The sequence below is a fragment of the Prunus avium genome, chromosome 5, assembly GCF_965620075.1.
Source record: "Prunus avium chromosome 5, drPruAviu1.hap1.1, whole genome shotgun sequence".
Classification (NCBI taxonomy): Eukaryota; Viridiplantae; Streptophyta; class Magnoliopsida; order Rosales; family Rosaceae; genus Prunus; species Prunus avium.
The window spans coordinates 17,088,518-17,099,809 of record NC_142288.1 but is presented as its reverse complement, the minus strand read 5'-3'; the positions used below and the strand labels follow the sequence as shown (position 1 = coordinate 17,099,809).

General features: G+C 37.6%; 1 pseudogene; it reads right to left on the bottom strand.

Annotated features, from left to right (window-relative positions):
* Positions 1-1,342: 1,342 nt before the first annotated feature.
* Positions 1,343-2,991, bottom strand: LOC110754943 (uncharacterized; annotated as a pseudogene).
* Positions 2,992-11,292: the final 8,301 nt, after the last annotated feature.

The window sequence follows — 11,292 nt, the reverse complement described above, 5'->3', positions numbered from 1 at the left end:
GACTTGGTATTTGCTGGAGACACAGAGTGCAGGGGAGAAGAAAGAGGAAATGAGGAGAGAGAGAGAGAGAGAGAGAGAGAGAGAGAGAGAGAGAGAGAGAGAGAGAGAAACATTAACAAATGTCCAGATTATTCCCATTCAACGTTGGAATGGCCCAACTTCAATTTTTTTAATTTATAAATATTGTATACTTTTCTCATAGTTTTTTTTTCCAGGAAAATTGCAATGGTGAAATGTTGAAGTTTGGATCATCTTAATGGATTTTTTTTGTGTGCGGATCTTCATGGATTACTTCACATTTGTTTGGCCTTTTCCTTTTGTTATGATGGATCATGTTCACGGATGTTGATGTTGAAGTTTGGATTAAATTCAAGAATATTAGCTTTTGTTGGAATGATTTTGATTTTTTGGGCATGTAAAAATATAGGTTTTTTAAATTTTTATTAAAAAAGTTTATTTTCTTAACGGGTGAAACGGGTCGTGTCGTGTGATTCGCGAATTAGAGCGGGTCGTGTTCGTGTTTGATATTTCCTACCTGTTTTCTTATCGTGTCGTGTCGTGTCAACCCGTTAAAAATAACGGGTTGACACGAAAACGACACGAATGCCAGGTCTAATAGGATTGGAGGCCGTGGTTTAACTTTTGAAGAAGAAGAACACAGTTTTGCTCTTTTATATTCTTCAATTAGGAAATGAAATTTAGCTAGGATCCCAAACACAATAAATCCTCAACAGAACAAGTTTACCTAATCAGAAGATAAAGATCTGATTCGCCTTCTTCACACAATGATCTTCTTTATACCAAAAGATTTCCTAGCTAACCAGACATAATCTGTTCAATGGATACCCATAATTCTTTTTCATGTAACTCGGTCTCAAAATTACAAAGCAATATCTATATCAACGACGCAATCGTGGCCCTAATACTTTTCGCTTTTGCATTTTTTTTATAAGAAACACGGAGTTTATTAAAAAAATATTAATCATTTCTTATCTTATTGACTTACAAAATTTCCTCATTCAGGACAAATACCAAAGCTCCAACAATGCTGCCTCTATGCTTTAACTGCATCTTAGAAAGTAATATTAACCTTCAAATAGTGTTTAAGAACAAAATCACATCAAATTTTTAAAAACAAAAGGGGGGGCAGAGGACCTAGTCCTGACTTTTAAGGCGCATACCTCTGGCTTAGCTCTGAAGGTTGTGGCACACAAGTCCAAGGGGAAAGGGCAAGAAAGGATTGAAAAAACCAATCTTCCTTTTGTATATGATTGACAAGAGGAGATGCATAACTATCACCATGAACAAAATAAACCGCAAAGCTTCACTTTATTTCCCCAGTCTTCATCATAACATCCACATACCAAAAACCAGATGACCATTTTAGGCTTCTGCAACTACATTCTCAGTCTCTATTTTCTCCTCCTTCAGTTCCTTCACAGCTTTTATAAGACCCCGTGTAATCCCATTGAGATGCAAGCCATTATCCTTCATTTCTTCAAGTAGTTTTTCTGCTGTTTCCCAATCCAAGGCCTTGAGGCAGACAGATTGGATCAACTTATTGTACTCATCAACATTAGGTTGGACCCCAGAATCTTTCATCTCACGCAACAACTTTAAACCCTTATCAAACTCTTCCAGTTTGCAATACCCACGGATGAGTGTGTGGTAAGTCACATGACTCAATTTGCTTGTTTTGGCTTCGGATTAAATTTTACAAGCGTCTTCCATCTGACCTCCATTTGTATAACCACTCATGATAACAGTGTAAGTATACACATCTGGCTTCAACCCCCTACTCTTCATTAGATTCATCATATCAATTGCCTCTCTCATATCCCCAGCCATACAATAGCCATTGATTACCATATTGAAAACTGCATTTCCTGGAGGTGGGCCCTTCATTGTCATCTCAAGAAGCAATTTTTTGGCCCCATCGACATCCTTTATCCTACACAAACCTCGAACAACAACTGAAAAGGGCTTAATCGCAAATTTTCGTGCTTCACCAGCAAAATTATCCAACATATCTAGAGCTAATTTAACGGTTTCATCCTCCCTGCAGAGTGAACTGATCAAAAGATAAACCGAAGCGGGAGGCAGGTACTGCGGCTTCACATTCGCTGCTGAGGAATAAACCAAATGGGCATCTTTAGCTTTTTTACCCTTGCAAAACCAGGATATGATCCTACCAACTTGTTGAACACCTCCAAAACAGCTTTCTGTTTACCCAATTTTGAGAATGAAGATATCAATTCATTGAGAATTTGCACATGCACCACAGTGTTCTCCTTCTCACCAACCTCTTTAACTAAATCCCACAAAGAGTACACATCTCTCTTCCTAACGAGGCCACTACATGTCGCTCGAACAAGTGCATCCAGTATGTGCGTAGTGACACCAAACTCGGGTTTCTCCTTCAACGCCCACTTAAAAAACCTAATCAAATTCTCACCCAAAACAAGTGGGGTTTCAATTACTTTAATCACAAACTCTGGATGTAAAGTCAAATTTAAACCATCAAAACTAGACTCAAGACACCCATCAGCACTGCTCTGAAGAAGAGACAATAAACTCTCCAACTGCTCCAAATCAATCTCATAAACCTCTTCCACTTCCCCAAACTCTACATCCGAGGGGGAAAAAATGTTCATTTGAGTATCACCATTTTCCTCTCAAACAAGCCCATTCCCCAGGGTAAGATTTTCCCTCTGTGTATCACCATTTTCACCAAAGTCCACTGATAGTTGTTGTCCTTCCGCTGCATCAGAATCACTATGGTTTTCTGAGAGCTGAGAAAGGAACCTACGGGTTTGGCAGTGGTAGGATCTGGTCGAAAAATGAGGAGATTGATCAACTAGTGTTAGGGTTTTAGAGGAAAGCACCTGGTTTCGAGTTGCACACAACTTCTGCGCTGCCTGTGTCGAAAGAGAAGCTCTTGCTGTCACAACAGACCTCCACATCTTTCTCTCGGCTATGGGAAGCTCTCAGTGTGGTTTTATGTGTAACTCAAAGAGTGAGAGTGAGAGATCAAAAACCCTAATTTGAAGCGAAGTGCAGAAATAAAGGTGCGCTGGGCGATTGGGTTAGGCGGCAGTACAAAGATGGGGATTGGGTTATGGCCCACTGCTTGCGTCCCGAAAAAGAGAGGGAGCTTCAGTGGTGCAACGGCTGAAGAAGAACAAGGATGGCTGAAAGAGAGGTTCACGGAGAGGAAAAGAGAGGTTCGGCTTCGGCGGCTCAGATCAGGCAGAGAGAGAGGAAATGAAATCGAAGAAGGAAGAAAAAAAACCTAAGTCATGTTTTAGGGGGTGTATTCAATTAGAATTTTAAAAGATTTTTTTGAAGCTTAAAAGTTTATTGTTATTCAATTATGATTTTTAAGTAATCAATAAAAATCTGATGGTATTCAATTAGGATTTTAAAATCATCAATTCAAGTCTGGTGGTATTCGGATTTTCAAAAGATTAGAAGAAGTACGGTGGTATTCAAAAACTTACCGATTTTGAGGTATTTCATAAAATGATGTATTATGTGAGACTTTTCAGTTGGTTTAGTGGTATAAATACCAAACCCCATAAAAAAATCACACCCTATTACATCTGATTCTCACGTTGGTCTGTTTTGGGAGAAGATGAACAGACTTGAGAAGTGAACAAGGTTCTCATCTTTTTTATTCTTTACTCTTCACATGCTTGTTCTCATATATGCTATCATACCATTTTTTTTTGTCTCTATTTGTATTATATGTGTTGCTTTGCTGTGGGCACATGCCTACATACATCTGTGTATATCTGTGTTGCTTTGCTGTGTGTGCGCGTATGGTAATATTTTAGACATAAGATGGTCAATATTGTGTGTCTAAATAGCATTACTCAATTTAATTGGACCGAATTATGATTTCATTTCTACCCGTTTTGTAAATAATAAAGGACCGTTGGATCTTTAAAATTCCCAAAGAGGGAGTTGTGGAGGGATATGCTGCTTCTTCATGTGAGTAGGTTTTTGAAGGGGGCCTGCACCACCATGCAACACCATCACAGCCACACAGAGAAAGAGAGAGAGAGAGAGAGAGCGAGAGAGCAGCAATTCCAAAGCAATGGAAGGTGGGTTTGGTTAGAAAATCACAACACTGACAAAAAAACTAATCGATAAAAATAATAGAAATAAACTGAGCTCCTATGTTAAAAGAAGAAGATCATGTAAGACCCTAATTGAGTTTGCATCTATTTAAGGTACACAATCTGTTAAGGAATAAAAGTGGAAAGTTTTTATTTGATTAGCCGGATACTTGGAGGTGAAGAAGGAATAAAATAAAAGGAGATATCTATCCTATTTTGTCATGGATTCCAGAGGTGATTAAGGCATGATTTAGGTAATCTTTTATGGGCAAAAACCTAGGTCAAATCACCTATAAAAACAAGGTATAGGTCCCCGATCTTATACACATTCAAGCATACAAATCCTACCCCATATTAGGAGGGCATAAGGCGTGTAGAAAGATTGGAAGACCTTTGCTTGCTGCTCAAGATCTTTTCTGTCCAGTTCTCATGGCTTCTCAAGGTTAGTACTTATAGCTTGTTTGATCTTAAAGTCTAACATGTGGTATCAGAGCCTAGGTCATGCATCTATAAGTCTAAATCAAGATAAAACATATTCTCCAGACTGTTTTTCCAATTCTGTTTTTGTGTTGTGCTGTTCTGCAATGATTGTTTGCTAAACTCAAGAATTAAAATTTGTATTCTGGGACTGCTGTGCGTGTTTTTTTAAATATATTAAAGAAATTTATATTGTTTAGCATATCTATCTGCAGATACACATAGAATCATGAGTAAGGTTAAAACCACTTAAGCATGAACATAATGAAATTCCGCATCAAGTAAACATATCAAAGATGTCATGTTTTGATTCAAAATCATTGTCTGATGTTCAGTCCACAGATGAACGTGAGGCAATTGTTTTAAATCATCTCAAGGTTTTGATGACAGAATTGCATCACAAGACACATTGGGTGAGGTTTTCTGCTTACAAGTGTGAACCTCATTCGATTATGCCTTATGATGGAACAAGATGGCACATCAACTACTATGAAGATCAAAATCTTTTCTGTCCATAGATGGGAAGATCTTGATAACAGCTTATCATAGACAGTTTATGATGTTAGACTTGTGAAAGAAACTCAGGCATATTTGATATTCTGTCCACAGATGTTTATCACATATGTATAAAGTTTTGAGGATAAAAGATTAACCATATTGCATAATTCTGTGTTTTTAGTTATGAACCCTACCTCTATCAATTCGATTGAACCTTTGACTGGTAGCAACTTTAAGAAATGGAAGCGTGATTTAGAGATAGCTCTAGGTCTCTTAGATCACGACATAGCTTTAAGAGAAGAGAAACCAGTGCTCACTGCTGAGAGCATTGCTGAGCAAAGGCTGAAACTTGAGAGATAGGAGAAGGCAAATAGGATTTGTCTGCTCATAATGAAAAAGTCCATGACTAAAGCCATTTATGGAGGCATTCCTGATTCTGAAAATACTAAGGAGTACTTGGAGGCAGTGGCTGAGAAGTTTAAAGAATCAGATAAGGCTGAAACTAGAAATCTGATGAATAAGCTGGCTACCATGAAGTATGATGGTAAGGAAGACATGAGGGTGTATCTCCTAGGTATGATAAAGACTGCCAGCAAGCTAAAGGCACTTGATGTTCCTATAGCCAATCCTTTTCTTGTTCATCTTGCTTTGAACTCTCTCCCTTCATCATATGGACAACTTAAGGTAATTTACAATGCTCAGAAAGACAAGTGGGATCTCAATGAGCTCATAACTATTTGTGTTCAAGAGAAGGCTCGGATGAAGAAGGAAAAAGAGGTTAACACTGTGCACCTCACCACCAATGCTCCCAAACGTCACTTTTCTAAGCTTGGCTCACATACTTCTACCAACAAAGAGAACTCTAGGGTTAATCTTCCTCCTTAAAGGTCTAACACTTTAAAAACCAACAAAACTACTGTTTTTAAATGTTACTTCTATGACAAAGCAGGTCACATGAAGAGAGAGTGCACCAAATACAAGCGTTGGGTAGAGAAAAAGGGAAACAAAGGTAAATCTGAAAATGTCCTAGTCTGTTTTGAGTCTAACAATGTCATAGTTCCTACTAACTCATGGTGGATTGACACTGGTTCATCAATCCATGTTGCCAATTCCTTGCAGGACTTCGCAAACCAGAGGAAACCAAGTAGAGACCAAGACCATCTGTTCGTAGGGAATGGGAAGAGAGTATCAGTCCAAGCAATATGCTCAGTTAGACTCCAATTAGTTTCAGGCTTTCCTTTAATTTTGAAAGATGTTGCTTTTGTACCTTCCATGAGAAGGAATTTGATTTCAGTTTCTAGATTAACTAAGGAACTTTTCAATTTTGTTTTCTCTGAAGTTGGATTTGATTTAGTCTTTAATAAAAATTCAGTGGGCAATGGCTCTTTGATTGATGGTTTGTATTGTTTAAATCTTTCTAGGAACAATGTTGTTTTCACCACTGAAACCATAGGACAGAAACGATCACTAGAAAATGAGAAGTCTGCAAACTATGGCACAAAAGATTAGGTCATGTGTCTAAGAAAAGAATGCAAAGGCTAATTCAAGAAGGAATTCTTCCTTCCTTGGATTTTGCTGACTTCACTGAGTGTGTTGAGTACATAAAGGGAAAAATGACTAACTCTAGAAAATTAGGATCCACACGCAGTCAGCAACTCCTAGAGATAATTCACACTGACATTTGTGGTCCTTTTCCATTTGAAACTCTAGAAGGACATAGGTACTTCATCACTTTCATTGATGATTTCTCTAGATTCTGCTATCACTACCTAATCCAGACCAAATCTAGTGCCTTTGAAGTTTTTAAAATATTTAAAACTGAGGTTGAAAACCAACTTGAGTTAAAGATTAAAGTGTTAAGATCTGATAGGGGAGGAGAATACTATGGCAAGTATGATGAGCAAGGCAGACATCCATCACCATTGGCTCGATATCTTCAAGATTGTGGGATAGTTGCTCAATACACAAACCCTGGAACTCCTCAAGAAAATGGAGTGTCAGAAAGAAGGAATAGAACCTTGAAGGATATGGTGAAAAGCATGATTTGCACCACTGACCTTCCAAGGTTTTTATGGGGAGATGCTGTCAAGACAGCTAATTATATCCTAAATAGGTGTCCAAGTAAATCAGTCCCTAAAACACCTTTTGAGCTATGGAACAAAAGGAAGCCTAGCTTAAACCATCTGCATATCTGGGGTTGTAAAGCTGAGGCCAAAGTTTACAATCCAAACTTGGGAAAACTGGATCCAAAGACTGTGAGCTGCAGGTTTATAGGATATGCAGAGAGATCAAGGGTTTTCGTTTCTATTGCCCCAACTATACCAATAGAGTTGTTGAGACAGGAAAGGCTAAGTTTCTAGAGTTTAATGAGGATAGTGAAGGGGCAAACAAGAATTTTACTTTTGATGAAGAGGGAGAAATAGGAGTAGAAAATTTCCATGCAAGCAATATTCCAATCATAACCTATGAGTTAACTCAAACTTTGTCACAACCTGAGGCACCAATTGAATTTAGGAATGAAGACCAAAATGTTGGCGAAATACAAGAAGAACTAAATGAAATGGATGTGCCCATAGAACCACAGCCACAACAACAAGAAATTAGAAGATCCACAAGAGAAAGGAGAGCCAATACTTTGCCAGATTTTGTTTATTTGAATGAGACATGTTCTAATAATTGTGATTTTGAGGACCCAATGAGTTACAAGGAGGCTATTGTTAAGCTCATAATTTCATACATATACATGCCCTATTTACTTACTTCTTTTGCTTAGTTTCCTAGATTTCTAAGTTATTTGCCTCCCTTTGTGTGTTTTGTAGGCAAATAGAGCAAGAGAGCATAATTCATGCAATTCAAGCATGTTAAGGCCTAATTTGAATGAATGGATGAAGAGCTTAAAAGACAAACTCATTTTGGCTACAGCCCCCTGCCAGTCCAGTTTCGTAGGTCACATTGCAAGATCTGTTTCAGCAACCTACACAGCTCGGATGAGGCCGCATTCTTCATTAAAGTTGTTCCAATGGGTGTGTACTATAACATATCCAAAATTCAGCCCCATTGGATAAATCTGGAGTCTGTTACCTAGCAAACACAGAGCCATGCTCAGGATGGATTTTTGTCAGCGAGCAAAACGAGTTAGCAATTTGTTTCGGCCTTAACTTCCTCCTCCGAGCTTGGATTGGGCCAATAATTGTGTGGTTGGATCATACACATTCTGAACTTCACAATGGACATCTTAAAGTCTTCATTTGATTCAGCCTAGCCCAATTCGTAAGCCCTTGAAGTTGCTGGTCATGCTGACATGAGGATGAGCTGGTTGGAAGCTTGGTCATGGTGACATGAAGATGAGCTAGGGCTGCTGGTGGGATTTATTGGTGAAGTGCATCAACCAATTCAGATTTTCTAATTCAAGTGCATCAACCAATTCAAGATTTTATAATACAAGTGTTGTATGCATTAGCCATATTGAATTCAGATTTTCACTTCCCCTAGGCCTATAAATAGTGAGGTTTCCCAAGCTTGTAAACACACCCCAAGGGGGGGAGCTCTCAAACACTTCTCTAGAGCTCCCTTCCCTTCTCTCCCTCAAATTCTCTTAGTTTCTCTTTCTAGTTTTCAATTGTTGTAATGAAATCTTTTGTGCTGAAATTCTCCTTAAGTTTTTCTTAGTTCCACTTTATTTTTCATTATGTAAATTCTTTTCTTTAGTTTCAAGTTTGATTAGTTTCCAAGTTTCAATTATGGTTTTTGTTCTTATTCATTATGCTTATAAGTTAATATGCTAGTTTGAATGATTGATCACCATTTAGGCTTGCATGTTAGCTATCTTGGTTTGAATTAAGAGTATACACCATGCTTTAATTCGAATTAAACTATGAATAGGAAGAGTATGTATGGACATTCGACAACAGGGATTAGATACATGCTTGGTTGTTTAAATTGTTCTTCTATGCTTAATGGGTTCCTAATGCTTAATTTTAGGTTAGACAACAAATGATCAAATTAGGGAATTAGGAACACAAGGTTATGACCACACACCATGGCTTAATCATACTTTAGCTAGAATCAATCCATTAATCTAATTGAACTTGGGAACTTATTTGCTTGAGCTATTTCCTCTTTCTTGTTTTATTTATTTTCTTTTTTTCATTTCTGTTTTGTGTAGGAGAAATGAATTGGATCATTCAATCACCAATCCTCGTGGGATCGACCTCGCACTTACATATGCTATACTACCAAACGGCTCGTGCACTTGCGAGTATCACAAGTTGAGGATGCAACTGAATCCATTTTGGTGCAGCTGTATCTACACAACAGCTATAACTAGTGAACATTTTGAAAAATGGATTAAGGCTATGCAAAGTGAATTGGAATCTATGGAAGCCAATAAAGTGTGGGAGTTAGTTGAATTGCAGCAAGGAATGAAGCCTATAGGGTGTAAATGGGTGTTCAAAACCAAAAGGGACTCAAAGGGCAATATTGAGAGGCATAAAGCTCGACTTGTAGCTAAGGCTTTCACACAACAAAAGGGGATTGATTATACTTAAATTTTCTCTCCAGTTTCAACCAAAGATGCTTTTAGGATCATTATGGCACTTGTGACACACTTTGACATGTTTTTACATCAAATGGATGGATTTGTATGCAGCAACTAGAAGGATTTGTAGAAGAAGATAGTAAGCAGTTAGTGTGCAAACTGAATAAATCGATCTATGGTTTGAAACAGGCCTCAAGGCAGTGGTATTTGAAGTTTCATAAGATAATTACATCATATGGTTTTGTTGAGAATAGTTTGGATGAGTGCATATACTTAAAGAACAATGGGAGCATATTTATCTTTCTTGTTCTCTATGTAGATGATATTCTCCTTGCTAACAGTGATGAGAGCCTCTTATATGAAACAAAGAATTTTTTATCTATGAATTTCGAGATGAAGGATCTTGGAGAAGCTTCCTATGTCCTAGGTATTGAGATTCATAGAGATAGAGCACGAGGGCTGTTAGGTTTATCACAGAAAGCTTACATAGAAAAGGTGTTGAAAAGGTTTAATATGCAGCAAAGTAATAGAGCAGAAGTGCCAATTTCAAAAAGAGATAAGCTGAGTCAAGAAGATTGTCCGAAGAATGATTTTGAGAAGGCAGAAATGAGAGACAAGCCATATGCTTCAGTTGTAGGAAGTATCATGTATGCACAAGTGTGTACACGACCAGATTTAGCTTTTTCAATCAGTGTTTTGGGAAGATACCAAGCTAATCCAGGTTTAGTTCATTGGAAAGCTGCCAAGAAGGTTCTCAGATACATGCAAAGGACTAAAGACCACATGTTGGTTTTTAGGAGGACAGATGAATTAAAATTAGTTGGCTATTGTGATGCAGATTTTGCAGGATGTGCAGATATAGCTAGATCAACTTCTAGTTTTGTTTTTATGATGGGAGGTGGAGCTGTTGCTTGGAAGAGTGTGAAGTAGTCAACAATAGCTACATCTACCATGTATGTAGAATTTATAGCTTATTATGAGGCTGCAAACCATAGTAGTTGGCTTAAGAATTTTATACATGATTTGAGGATAGTAAGTTCCATAGAAAGACCAATTCAGTTGTACTGTGATAACAAAGCAAAAGTTTTCTTCTGTAGAAATAACAAGCGATCCTCAGGAGTCAAACACATGAAAGTTAAGTACCTATCTGCTAGGGAAAAAGTCAGAGATGGTGAAATAAATGTCGATTACATAAGCACTACAGAAATGATAGCTGATCCATTAAATAAGGCAGTGCCTAATTCAGTTTTTCATAGGCATGTCAACAGTATGGGAGTGTTGTCAAGCTTTGAAGATGCCTTATTTTAGTGGGAGGTGTTTTAGACTGTGTTCTTATTTTAAATGTTTTGGTATTGTGTTTTCATGTTATTTGACAATATGAATGAATATTTTGACTCTGATTCTGTTGAATTTTTGCAATATGAGTAAGAACTGTTTATAAATATTAAAGAGCTCTTTATATATATTGAGCATTAAAGTTAAACCACTCAGTGGTTATAAAGTGGACCATTCATATATCAGGAATGATACTTCACAGTTTAGCACTTCTGATATATGTGAACATAACCATGACTTGCTGGTACTCTATGCGGATATTGTTGCTTGTGGTGATTGTAGGTGGATGATACCATATCATTTGGATATCATGTCTGTAATCCT